Raw genomic sequence first — 14741 nt, forward strand, 5'->3', positions numbered from 1 at the left:
AGTCATTCGGTCTGAATGCTACATGAAGAACATAAGCTAGATGAGGAATGGGAAGACCTAGGATGTAGAAGATCATACCATGAGTTATTCGGCAGATTTGGATTCATATAGATATCCTCCCATGTGGTACTTCATTGTACGATATATAAAAGATCCATCTGTATAGATACCATCATCTACATCTAGAAAGTCGTATGCTTTGGAAGAAGCTTGTACAATTCGGGAAGGGATTTTGATTGATAAAAAAGAATAATCCACTTCAACCAATATGCCCTTAGGTACGGCCATACATAACATAGAAATTACACTTGGAAAGGGAGGACAATTAGTTAGAGCAGCGAGTACTGTAGCGAAACTGATTGCAGAAGAGGAAAAATCGACGACATTAAAATTACCTCCTGGGGAGGTTCGTTTGATAACCAAAAAACTACTCAACAATAGTCGGACAAGTGGGAAATGTTGGGGCGAACCAAAAAAGTTTGAGTAGAGTCGGATCTAAGCGTTGGCTAGGTAAGCGTCCTGTAGTAAGAGGAGTAATTATGAACCCTGTAGACCATTCCCATGGGGGTGGTAAAGGGAGAGCCCAATTGGTAGAAAAAACCCACAATCCCTTGGGGTTATCCGGCACTTGGAAGTAGAAGTAGAAAAATGAATAAATATAGTGATAATTTGATTCTTCATCGCCATAGTAAATAGGTGAGAAAATAGAATTTCTTTCTTCGTCTTTACAAAAACAAAATATAAATAAAAAAAATAGGAGGAAGTTGTGGCACGGTCACTAAAAAAAAATCCTTTTGTAGTCAATCATTTATTAAGAAAAATTGATAAGCTTAATAAAAAAGTAGAAAAAGAAATAATAGTAACTTGGTCCTAGGCATCTGCCATTATACTCACAATGATTGGCCATACAATTTGTATGGTAGGACACAAATTGGGAGAATTTGTACCTACTTTAAATTTCCGAGGACATGCAAAAAGTGATAATAGATCTCGGCGGTAATCTTTTTTTTTTTAAATATATTATAGATAGATACTTATGATTCATTAATAGGAGGTAAACCCTATGCGAAAGAAGAAAAAAATAGAAGTATACGCTTTAGGTCGACATATATCTCTATCGGCTGACAAAACAAGAAGAGTAATTGATCAAATTTCGTGGATGCTCCTATTAGGAAACACTCATGATACTAGAACTCATGCCCTATAGAGCATGTTATCCCATTTTTAAATTGGTTTACTCTGCAGCAGCAAATGCTAGTTACAATATGGGTTCCAACGAAGCTAATTTAGTCATAATGTAAGGCTGAAGTTAACGAGGGTACTACCGTGAAGAAATTCAAACCTCGAGCTCGAGGAAGTAGTTATCTGATAAAAAGACCTACCTGTCATATAACTATTGGAGTGAAAGATATATCTTTACATGATGAATATGGACAGATATATTCGTTAAAAAAACCTAGATGGAAAAATAAGTATACAACTATGGAACATGATATTTATAGTATTGGGGGAGTATGGGACAAAAAATAAATCCACTTGGTTTTAGACATGGTACAACCCAAGGTCATCATTCCCTTTGGTTTGCACAACCAAAAAATTATTCTGAGGGTTTACAAGAAGATCAAAATATAAGAGATTTTATCAAAAATTATATACAAAAGAATATGAGAATATCCTCCTGCGTAATTCAAAAAAGAATTGATTTGATCAAGGTCATAATCTTTATGGGATTCCCAAAGTTATTACTAGAAAGTAGACCGAGAGGAATCCTAGAATTACAAATTAATCTAGAAAAAGAATTTAATTATGTGAACCAAAAACATAACGTTGCTATCACAAGAATTGCAAAACCTTATGGAAACCCTAATATTCTTGCAGAATTTATAGCCGGACAATTAAAGAATAGAGTTTCATTTTGAAAAGCAATGAAAAACCTATTGAATTAACTGAACAAGCAGATACAAAAGGAATTCAAGTACAAATTGCAGGACGTATCGACGGAAAAGAAATTGCACGTGTCAAATGGATCAGAGAAGATAGGGTTCCCCTACAAACCATTCAAGCTAAAATTGATTATTATTCTTATACAGTTCGAACTATCTATGGGGTCTTGGGTATCAAAATTTGGATATTTATAGACGACGAATAAGAAACCTTTACTTGTCTTTCCCTTCTATCCATTGATAGAAAAAAAAATGGAAACTCGTTCATTCTTTTTCTGGTGAATCAAAATGAGCTATTCTAATTCTTAATTCTATAGGGTTGAATAAAAATTCAATTGACCATTTGATATAATTGCTACGCTTAGTGTGTGACTCATTGGTTTTTTAGGGTTAGGATTAAAAACGGACCAACCCCATAGTATGAACTAATAACCAAATCATCACTTCGTATTATCTGGATATAAAGAACTAGTCAATATATGATAAATCAGTCATATCTTTGTAGCAACTGAAATTTTTTTTTTTTTTGGCATAAACTTTAATTAGAAGTTGTAAAACAAAATGAAAGAAGTAAAGGTGTGGATAAATGGTAGGATAAGAGAAAGAGAGAAAAAGAATATCAATGATATAGAATTCCAATATGTAAGGTCTACGAGTCATTTCATAAAAGACAGTGTAATAAAGCATCAATACTAATTAATTCATCCATAATTAAATATTAAATGAATCAAGAAAAAATAAAGAGCTTGGAGCCAATAAAGACTAAGAAGATTGACTTAGGAATAAATTGGATTATGAGCTCCATTGTAGAATTCGGACCTAATAATTAAGTACGAAGCGATGGGAACGATGGAACCTGTGCATGCAAAAGATTTTATTCAAAAAATGAATCTTAATGATTCACTAGTCGGATGGTGAAATGAACCGGAGATTAATTCATCTATTGGGAGAAGTCACGAACGAGCCCTACAAATGAAATAGAGATGGAAAGTGTAAATAATCGCCCGGGAATTTTTTTTTTAGTTGCTAAACCCAAAAAGGACAAAATAAAATAAAAATTTTGTGGAACGTTATAAAAAAAAAACTATTTTTTACAAAAATGTTAATCATTTCAATTAAATGGTTTTAATTCTTTTATTCGTGAGGAGCTGGATGAGAAGAAACTCTCACGTCTGGTTCTGTAGTAGAGACGGAATTGTGAAACAACCATCAACTATAACCCCAAAAGAACTAGATTCCATAAACAACATAGAGGAAGGATGAAGGGAATATCTTATCGAGGTAATCATATTTGTTTCGGTAAATATGCTCTTCAGGCACTTGAACCTGCTTGGATCACATCTAGACAAATCGAAGCAGGTCGACGAGCAATGACACGAAATGCACGCTGTGGTGGAAAAATATGGGTCCGTATATTTCCAGACAAACCGGTTACAGTAAGACCCATTGAAACACGTATGGGTTCGGAAAAGGGATCCCTTGAATATTGGGTAGCTATTTTTAAACCAGGTCAAATACTATATGAAATGGGTGGAGTAACCGAAAATATAGCTAGAAGGGCTATTTCAATATCAGCGTCCAAAATGCCTATATGAACTCAATTCATTATTTTAGGATAAAAATGTAGAACCAACAGAAATGAATCTTGGGGATGAAAGTTTATTTTTTTGGAAAAAAAATTCCTATTTTTTCTTCATCCTTTGCATTGGAAGAATAGACTAAAAATTGATATAATTCAACTTCAGACCCATTTAAATGTAGCAGATAATAGTGGGACTCGAGAATTGATGTGTATTTGAATAATAGGAGTTAGCAATCGTCGATATGCTCATAATGATGACGTTATCGTTGCTGTGATCAAAGAAGCAGTACTAAATATGCCCCTAGAAAAATCAGAAGTAGTGAGAGCTGTAATTGTTTGTACCTGTAAAGAACTTAACATGACAGCGGCATGACAATACGATATGATGACAATGCTGTAGTTGTGGTTGATCAAGAAGGAAATCCAAAAGGAACTAGAATTTTTGTTGTGATCCCTCGGGAATTGAGACAATTAAATTTTACTAAAATAGTTTCATTAGCTCCCTAGGTATTATAAAATTAGATCACTGATATGTTTATAGTGGGTATTTGAAAGAAATAGATTAAGAACTAAATTAATTAGTAGATTGTGTCTGACGCATATACCTTAATAATTCATATTCATAAAACAAATTAAGTAAAAATAAAAAATAAAATAAAAAACGTTTTGATTATATCCAATTTTGGGGCACCCATAATTTTAGTTCACCATGGGTGGGGACACTATTGCTGAGATAATAACCTCTATACAAAATGCTGATATGGATAGAAAAAGAGTGGTTCGCATCGCATCTACTAATATTACCGAAAACATTGTGAAAATACTTTTCTGAAAAGGTTTTATTGAAAACGTTATAAAACATCAAGAAAACAACTAATCTCTTTTGGTTTTAAATATGCGGCATAGAATTTTTTTAAATTTAAAGCTGATCAGTCGACCCGGTCTACAAATCTATTCTAACTCTCAACAAATTCCTAGAATTTTAGGTGGGATGGGGACTGTAATTCTTTCTACTTCTCGAGGTATAATGACAGACCGAGAGGCTCGACTTGAAGGAATCGGGGGAGAAAAAGCAAATCGGATAGAATGGAAGAAAGAACCCCATTTACTATCTAAAAATAAGCAAATCGATCCCTCTATTGTGTATGAAGTTTATGGTTTCCATTGGTGCAAATCCAATCATCTGAATTTAAGATGAGAAGGAATTCTCCATTGGTAGCAAATGATGAATGAACTCCGGAAAGGCAGAGTCGAAATTACTATAAGAAAATATGCTAAAGTAGTCAAAATGAATGAACACATTTAATAAAAAAATATTTTTTCTTTTCCGATTCGCTTTTTTTTCTTACGACCCGATAATAAAATCTGGATTGCCGGATTTGTTGAACAAAACCACAATCTGTATTTGAGTTCTGATTGGAATTCTAATTCAAGTGAACAAAGAATAAGCCTATTTATTTCTGGTTCTAAGACCAATAGTTCTAGCAAAGCCTATTTATTTCTGGTTCTAAGACCAGTAGTTCTAGCGGTCGACTCGGTTCTTTCAAATTGTTTCTCATTATTGAGAAAAGGTAACAAAGATAAAATACGAGCTTGTTTTATAGCAATAGTAATTAATCGTTGTTGTTTCAAGGTCAATCTATTCACTCGTCTAGATAATATTTTTCCTTGTTCACTAATAAATTGACTAATTAAACTCATGTTTCTATAATCAATTCGATCCCCCGATTGAATCGGGGCAAACGCCTACGAAAAGATCGCTTGGATTTATCCATGGTTTTTTGTTTTTGTTTTTTTTTTGTTTTGTTTTGTTTAGTTTAGTTTTCTTATCCCAAAATCCTATTTTTCTTTCTTAATTGTAATTCATTTTAACCCCAAATAGGATTTTTTTTCTATTTAAATATGTTATATATAATGTCATTTTTAACCCTTTCTTGAAAGACTAAGATATACTCTGTTCAATCTATTTCTTTATTTCCCCATGAATCATATGTTTGTAAAAATAGGGACAGAATTTTCTCAATTCCAATCGATTAGGCGTATTGTGCTGGTTCTTTTGAGTAATATCTCTAGAAATGCCCCTTGATACCTTTTTAATACCATTTCAGACACAATTGGTACTTTCCAAAATCATGCCCCTTGATACCTTCTTAACACCATTTCGGACACAACTGGTACATTCCAAAATCACCGTTACTCGCGCATCTTTCCCCTTAGCCATGAACCTCCTTTGGATTTTTGATTTACTCAATTCTTTTATTTTCGATTCGAATGAAGAAAAGGAAGGAAAAAATAGAAGTTACTAACTTGAAATCCAATTCTAAAAGAACAAAATCAATAAAGTAATAATAAATCAAAGCCATATTAAATAATAAGTAAGACAACGTATTTCTAAACTATATTTAAAATTGAAGTAAGGTATTTCAGTTGAAGATCTTGTTCTTGTATTCTTGCCCTAGATCTGCATTTTCTACTCTACCCCCATTCCTCTATTATTAATATTCATTATTCATTTATTCGAACTTGAACCTGAGTCTCGTAGATGTTAGATCTACTTTTATTCTTTCTCTTTCCTCCCTTATTCTAAAAAGGGAAAAAAGAGAGAAAAAAAAAAAGAGGGATTAGTCACATATATTTGATTGTATCTCTAATCTTCTTCATTCCTTCCCATGTCAATAGTTAGAATGAAAAAAAAGGGGAATGTCAACGCATCCGGGAAAAAATGATTAATCTCTATCGATAGACCTACTAAAGCCTGGAACCATAGCGTACTTAGTACTGGTGCAACGGAGAGAGATGTTTTTAGATCTCACATTGAAAACCCTCCTTTTATTTATTATAATACATAAAGATAAAGCATATATGATCAGATAGATATGTAGTTAAGGACCACTTATAGTTGTACACGGAATCCCTAATTCAAATTGAAATGTACATTGATCCATAAGATTTTCCTTTTCTTAAAATAGAAAAAAGATCCCCTCGTAGCGAGTATTTCCGAAAAATACTCATTTTTTTTACAATGGGTTCTATATTTCGTACATATATAATAAGTTTTTTACTTTTCTTATTATTATATGTTAAATGAAACCAAAATACGAAATGGGCAGAAAAATTGTGTATATCAAAGGAACAACTAAGGATGTGGAAAATAAGACAGGAATTCTCTACAATGACACTGTAGAACAAGTGAAGGGATGTGGCATAGCTTGGCAGCGCGTTTGTTTTGGATACAAAATGTCATGGGGAGTCAAAAGCCTTTTTGGGGATAGCGGGACTTGAAACCTCATGATTTTTAAAGTCGACGGATTTTCCTTTTACTATAAATTTCATTGTTGCCGATATTGACATGTAGAATGGGACTCTATCTTCATTCTTGTTTGATTAATCAGTTCTTTAAAAGATCTATCAGACTATGGAGTGAATGATTTGATCAATGAATATTCGATTCTTTCTTAAATGTGGAATCAATTCTTCCATTTTTAATATAAAAAAATACAGATAGAGATTCGAGTCGTCATTAATCATTTGATATAATATTCAATATATACGTTTATCCTTCATCCTTTCTGAAGTTTCAATGAAAAAATTCCTCTACCAACGCAGTCCACTCCATTTGTTAGAACAACTTCCATTGAGTCTCTGCACCTATCCTTTTTTTCTTTCTGAACCTTTGTTTTGGGAAAATAGGATTTGGCTCAGGTTTTATTAATTTTGGGGTTTCTCTGAATTTGAAAGTTACTACTTAGTAGGTTTTCATACCAAGGCTCAATCCAATTAAGTTCGTTGCATCTACCAATTTTGCCATATCCCCCTTCCCTTTGTTTTGAGATTAGGATTTCATTGTCACGTCATTACTTTTTTCTTTCATTTATACATTGGAACCCTTGAATTCATTAGATATTGATTACTATCTCCAAAAAAAAAAAAAAAAGTATTTTCCTTCTTTTATTTCTTCCTTATCGTAGACCCGTATTTGATTCAATCAAATTGGATTTTATCATTTATGTATCGCCAATTCAATATAGATGGATATATACCCCACATATGTCTTCATATTACTTTTACCATGCAATTTGCAATACTTGAAAGGTCGATTCTTTTTTTTTTTTGTCTTTTCTTTCCCCTTTACGAATGAAAGTGGAGGAATGTTTGATTAGTTCTAATCAATTAAATAATTTGAATTCGAAAAAATTAATAGACTTTGAAATGTAAAATAGAGAAGTGTAACAAAAAGAATTTCAAATGTCATATGAATTCAAACAAAAAAGAAAAAGAAAATATGACTATCTAAAAATATTTAAGATTTACTATACTAATAATATTAGAATTGTGATAAAGAAATTGAAATTTTATATCGCTATATTAATGGTTATGTTCTAGAATATTTAATATTTATTTGAAATTCTATATTCTATCCTCTTCTATATTCTATAGACACTATAGTGTAGTGTATTGAATTCCTATGGATAGAAAGTTTCTATTATGTGGGCCTGCTTAGCTCAGAGGTTAGAGCATCGCATTTGTAATGCGATGGTCATCGGTTTGATTCCGATAGCCAGCTTTTCCTTCATTTTTTATTCAATTTTTTAATGATTGATAATGTCCCTTTGAAATCAAAGAATATTGAAAAAGTGCCTTCCCCCTTTTCCAAAATCCATGAATTTTGGAAGTTATAGGAACTTCCAACTATGTCAAGAAAATGATCCTTTCTATTTATATATAATAATAGAAAGTCTGGATATTCATCCAATTTACCTCATTCTTCTATATAGTACAAGTACACTACTTCAGTAGATTTCGCTTCATTTAGTTCAGTTTTAGTTTAGGTTTATTCTGTAAAATATAAAAAAATTAAATTTATTCTAACTAGGAATAAAGAGTCTTTATGTCACGTTACTGAGGACCTCGTTTCAAAAAAATACACCACCTGGGGACTTTACCAAGACTAGCTAATAAAAGGCCTAAAGTAGGAAGTGATCTTAGAAACCAATCACGTTCCGGGAAAAAATCTCAATATCATATTCGTCTAGAAGAAAAACAAAACTTGTGTTTTCACTATGGTCTTACAGAACGACAATTACTTAAACACGTTCGTATCATCGGAAAAGCCAAGGGGTCAACAGGTCAAGTTTTACTACAATTACTTGAAATGCATTTGGATAACATCCTTTTTCGATTGGGTATGGCTTTGACTATCCCCGCAGCCCACCAATTAGTTAACCATAGACATATTTTAGTTAATGGGCATATAGTAGATATACCAAGTTATCGCTGCAAACCCCGAGATATTATTTTGACGAAGGATGAACAAAAATCTAGAACTCTGATTCAAAATTCTCTCGACTCATCCCCTCATGAGGAATTGCCAAACCATTTGACCCTTCACGCATTCCAATATAAAGGATTGTCAGTCAAATAATAGATAGTAAATAGGCCGGTTTGAAAATAAATGAATTGCTAGTCGTAGAATATTATTCTCGTCAGACTTAAACCTAAACTCAAATAAAATAACAAGGGTTCGGGCAATTTTCTTCCCTTTCATCGAAGTAAATGAACCTAAGATTAAGTAAGAAAAATACGGGTTTGATCCGGATTTTCTCCCATTTATGTATATGTATCATAGACCGAAGGATATTTTCATTTTCTTTCCAGAAATTTTCCTATTTTCTAGTATTTTACATGTCACGGCAATTAGGAATAGAGAATCTATATCAATGAAAGATCTAACTAGTGGAATAAAGGTCTCCATTGCTATTTGATCCAGTGTTGTTAGTCAATTTGGTCTATTAAGTGAAGGTACAGAAAGAGAGGGATTCGAATCCTCGGTAAACAAAAGCTTACATAGCAGTTCCAATTTAGGCCTTGAGCCACTCAGCCACCGCTCCTACATAATGATTATGAACCAAAAACTGAGTGAATAGGGAGTTATTCATATTTCATTATAGATTATTGGGATAGGTACATCCATTTTAACTATACAAATAAATATCAAAAAAATCTCATCGAAGTAAAGAAAGCTATTTCCTTCAAGGCTCTGAGATAAAGATCAAATCCTTTTCTTACAAAAAATTGTTAAAAATGGGATTCATGTTTGCAAAAATTTCTCCCTTCTATTTCTAATATTTATAATGGATTACATCAATGAATTAGAATGAATCAACTGATTGATGGGTCTAGATTTTTTAGACTAGGGTTAATGGATACCTTTCTATCATAATTCTATAGAGACTATGATTCCATACCCTACAAATTATTAAATTCCTTTCCAGTTTTAGAGTTCTCAACACCAAAACCCCTCTATTTGAAATTTCTAAAGCAATTTGTATAGTTGATTGTATACCTGCTATGTACACAATAGACAAAAGCGGTAGTTATTCTATCTATTTTCATCATAGAATGATTATTCGATCTTTTTTTTTTGTTTTTGTATCATAATTCAAACCAAATTTATCGAGTTACTCTAATCTATAACTTCAATTAAATCGGAATAGTTTCGTATACTAACATTAGTATGAAATCGAATTGGGTTCAAATATTTTGTATTGATCCAGGAACAGAAGGCCCATAATCTTTTTTTTAATCAATCTATTTTTATGTTATTTCATACTGTACAATTCTTTTCTTTGTGGGATCATTTTCCCACAAGTGGTAATGAGAAGAATTATAGAATGGATTGCTACCTATGCCTAGATCGTAATAAAATGGAAATTTTATTGATAAAACCTTTTCAATTGTAGCCAATATTTTATTACGAATAATTTCGACAACTTCAGGAGAAAAAGAGGCGTTTACCTATTACAGAGATTGTGTGATTTGATTCTTTTTTCTATTACTCTCAGTCTTACAAGAAAGACACGTGATTCAGGAAATTTTTTGAAAGAAATCTACTCTTGTTGAAGGTGAAGTTTGGAAATAGAACAATTCCTTCTATCTTGTATCCTCGATTAATGCAACCTCAGATGCTATGTTTCAATTTTGATTCTAGTATTGAGTGAAAGGTTACACCTAGGGGTTCTTTATTATGGGTCATCCTACTCCACTAGTACCAACAAGCATCATAGGGGAAGAAGCACTACACCTAGGAATCAACAACATGAAAATTTTGTTAGAAATTATCTCTTTCCTTATCGGGGCTCAGGACTAAAAGAATGGTTGGGACAACAAACATCCATCTCATTCGTACTTTAGATATATGTATAACCATCGAAGGCTGTTGAAGTGACTAATTCCTGGAAATTAGGAGGCATTGAAGACAAAGAAATTGTAGGAGTTTTCATTTCTATCTATCTAGTCCTAACACGCTTGATGTTAAGAAAAGATCTCTTGCAGGAAGGTTGGCTAGAGATTTCTTGTAAAAGCACTAGTCCTGCTTAGTTCATAATGAGAATATTTTTGTTTTTTTGATTTCATGTATTATTCTCCTTATGCACATAAGGGAGGAGCCGTACGAGATGAAAATCTCACGTACGGTTCTGGAACGGAGATTCTTTTCCTTGAATTACGATCGTAATGGATGTCAGCTCAATCCGAAGGAAATTATGTGGAAGCTTTACAGAATTATTATGAAGCTATGCGACTAGAAATTGATCCCTATGATCGAAGTTATATTGTGACGCCCCGAACTTAAGTTTCGAGTGTCACGTACTAAACATAATAGTTTCTGCCTTTGGTACATGTAAATACTCTTAAATAGAAGTATTACATGCTAGAAACTTATTTTCAACTTGGTAAAATGTCTCTCATAACTTTTAATGGCCCGCAGAAGCGCATGTCGACAAGAAATTATACTTTACATATACGGACTCTGCACTCCCACGGTTAGTTGGGGCAGCAAGTTCGACTACTTTTATAAAATTTATCCCAACTCCGTTTTCTATGAAATTTATGACATTAGAAAGATATTTTCAAGTAGTTTTCTAGGTTAAAATATAAATGTTTCCAAGATCATATAATATGGGCGTTTTGTTGAAAACAGTGAGGCATCGCACAGAAATTTCAGATTTGACCCTTCAACGTTTGAAAATTCATATCTCAGGCTGCAGATATCCAAATTGAGTGATTCTTGTGCCCATATTAAGACAACTCAATGAGGAACGCAGTAATATTTTCAGAGTCTCAAATGGATGTTTATGGAGTAAAAAAAGTAACGTGTTGACGTTGACCCAAAAACTATCCCGTTTCTGCCTTTTGTCACTTACAAGGAGAGGTTTTTTAAAAAAGGTCTATTAACACAACATAGAAGATATAATTGCTTAATTTACTTCCGGTACCATATTACATCATGTCTCATACATGTTTTTATACAATACCATACGAAAACAAATGGAAAGCAGTCGGACAAAACATGCAAAAACAAAACTTCGATGCAAAACAACCTTGTCCTTAACCCATCATCGATTATGCCGACTGACTTCCACCAACTCTGCAATTATGAATCTGAGAATTTAGTATAGAACACTATGAGTATAAAGAATACTCAGTAAGATACCATGCTTGGATTTTAACATGTTAATACTACACAAAAGAATGCAATCAAACATATACTTGCACATTCCGGGTTGCCGGTGCCCTTCGGACTTGTCCTAAGGCATAAATAGATACTAACTTTGTGGACTTGTCCACCACATTCATATTATGGTTTTTCATGCATAGCTTAAGCATAAATATTACCATGAAATCATTCCACTTAAGCATAGAAAGTATCTTACAATAAAACTTGAAGAAATCTTGGTTGAAATGAATTGAGAAATGATCGGCTGGTCCTCTTCTTTCCTCACGTTTTCTGCCCTCTTATAAACAAATGTTAAGTTGTTTTTCATGTAAGGGAAATAAAGGACAGCAACACATCTATTTATAAGTGAGAAAAATGATAAATTTTGGGTGACTCTTCAACCAATTCTACACTTGGGCAGCATGCAAGAAAACCTTAACTTCAATTAAACACCTATGCATGCCTTTAGCCATCACATGCTTAAGTTAAAACACCTCATGATGCCTTAGCCACCACATGCTTAAGTTAAAACACCTCATGCATGCCTTAGCCACAACACGCTTAAGTTAAAACACCTCATGCATGCCTTAGCCACCACATGCTTAAGTTAAAACACCTCATGCTTAAATTGTTTCATCAATGTTTGGCCAAGTTGGAGAAACAATGTTTAACTTTAGTAATTAGGTGTAAAATGGACATTTATCCCAAACCCCTAATTAACAAATTATTTGAAAAAACTTTTAATAAATCAACCAATGCAAAATTTGGCAACCATAAATAATTTTTTGGTCATGCTAAATTTTGAAAAGTTAAATTGCTACTCTAAAAATTAAATGAGCACAAAATTCGGAATATTACATATATACTCTATAATATAGTTCTTATCCATACAAGTAATGTAGAACATACGAAATCTTTGGAACATTATTTTCGAGCACTAAAATGGAACCCATTCTTACCCAAGCTTTTAATAATATGGCTGTGATCTGTCATTATGTGTGACTATCTCCACTATAGAAAGAACAAAAAATCTGCTAGTAAATACGAAAAAATAGGCTTTCTACTTATGCATCGTCTAAAACAACGATTTTTATCAGCTGTAGCAAAGAAAGAAACTTCATAGAAGTCAAAATATGAAGAAATAGATATGCATAGCTACTTTTTTCTATGGATAAAGAAAGGGTCTAACTGATAGAGGAAGCACCGTAAAGATCAATTAGCGAGGTTTTGGGCCGTTACAATTATAACTGCATACTTATGTCATGATGGTAGATATACCTACTCATGATGTGAGATAAAAATTAGGAATCAACTTATGTAATACAGTCGATCCACTAAAGTCTTGAGCAGCGGTGTAGGATCAATCCCAAAGATAGTAAGTCTTTTCTTTCTTAAGAAGGAAAGTCTTTTTCAAAGATTCTACAGAAATTTATATATGAAACTGAGATAGTTACCTTTCAGAAAATTCGAACGATAGGAGGAATTTATTCTTCTGAAGGTGGGAAAAAATATAAAATGAAATAAAACGGATTATTAATCCAAATTGAATTCAAATTTCAGTTTAAAACTCACGTAATGAACCTCTTTGGTTAACTCCCAAAATGGGATAGATCCAGCAGAAATCTCATTCGTTAGATATGGTATATTAAAGGGGGATACCAAATGATTGCTGAGCCATATGAGTTAGGAAACTCTCAAGTATGGTTCTAAGGGAAGGAATTAACCTACCTATTTCGACTGGGGAGAATAGGCCATTCGCCAGGGAGATTCTGAAATTGCAAAGGCTTGGTTTGATCAAGCAACTGAGTATTGGAAACAGGCTATAGTGCTTACTCCTGGTAATTATATTGAAGCACATAATTGGTTGAAGATCACGGGGCGTTTCGAATAAAAGAAGACGCCGTTTATTTAGTTTATTAATTCTATTCTATTATTTATATATATTTGCTAGAATTTTTTGTTTGTTGGCCCCATCAGTCAAATAAAAAAATGGATCATTCCTTTGCTTTGGGAAGAGCCAATCAAAGAATTTCATTATATATATCCCTTCTAAGCATTCTATTTCATATGATATTTCGTAGGGATAAAAAAGGGATAGAGTGAAAAATATACTTCTTTACTTTTTTTAAATTATTCAAAATTTTATTATTAATATGAAAACGAATTCTTTTTTAAAAACCTAAGTTTAAATCTAAATTAACAACTAAATAAAATATATACTGGGATATCTCTTAGTAATGGCTGCTCGCGTGATTTGGAATAGAGTAATTCATATCATCTATGGAAATAATAAAGCAGATCTATCTAAGACCTTATAATTGAGACATGAATCTACAATAGGTTGTACAAAAAAGTAGTTTTTGCATCAATCCAAAGCTACAAAAAGGCTTTATAAGATTTTATAAGATAAAAAGGGTCTGTTGAGCGCCTCATGGCTATGTCATAATAGATCCGAACACTTGCCCCGGATCGACTTCCAGATCCTAATTGCTCTAGTGAATAACTAAAGAAAATAGATAAATGGGAGATAGAAGAGAAACAAACTAATTATAGAAATATCTTTTAAAGGTTTACTAATTATTTGACTGTTGCGGGTCTCTTTGTATGTGTTGTCCGGAAAGAGGAGGACTCAATGATTATTCATTCGCCGGAACTAAAAGTCAAAGTTTTGGTGGATAGGGATCCCGTAAAAACTTCTTTCGAGGAATGGGTTATGTAATAG

At 32.8% G+C, this 14741-nt stretch overlaps 1 non-coding gene and 1 pseudogene across 1 annotated transcript; both read left to right on the forward strand.

Annotated features, from left to right (window-relative positions):
* The first annotated feature begins 1548 nt into the window (after positions 1-1548).
* LOC111405271 lies at positions 1549-4041 on the forward strand (annotated as a pseudogene).
* Positions 4042-8016: 3975 nt separating this feature from the next.
* TRNAT-UGU lies at positions 8017-8089 on the forward strand. The gene has a single exon. It is a non-coding gene; the product is annotated as a tRNA-Thr (tRNA).
* Positions 8090-14741: the final 6652 nt, after the last annotated feature.

This window comes from Olea europaea, chromosome 1, assembly GCF_002742605.1.
Source record: "Olea europaea var. sylvestris chromosome 1, O_europaea_v1, whole genome shotgun sequence".
In the NCBI taxonomy this organism is placed as follows: Eukaryota; Viridiplantae; Streptophyta; class Magnoliopsida; order Lamiales; family Oleaceae; genus Olea; species Olea europaea.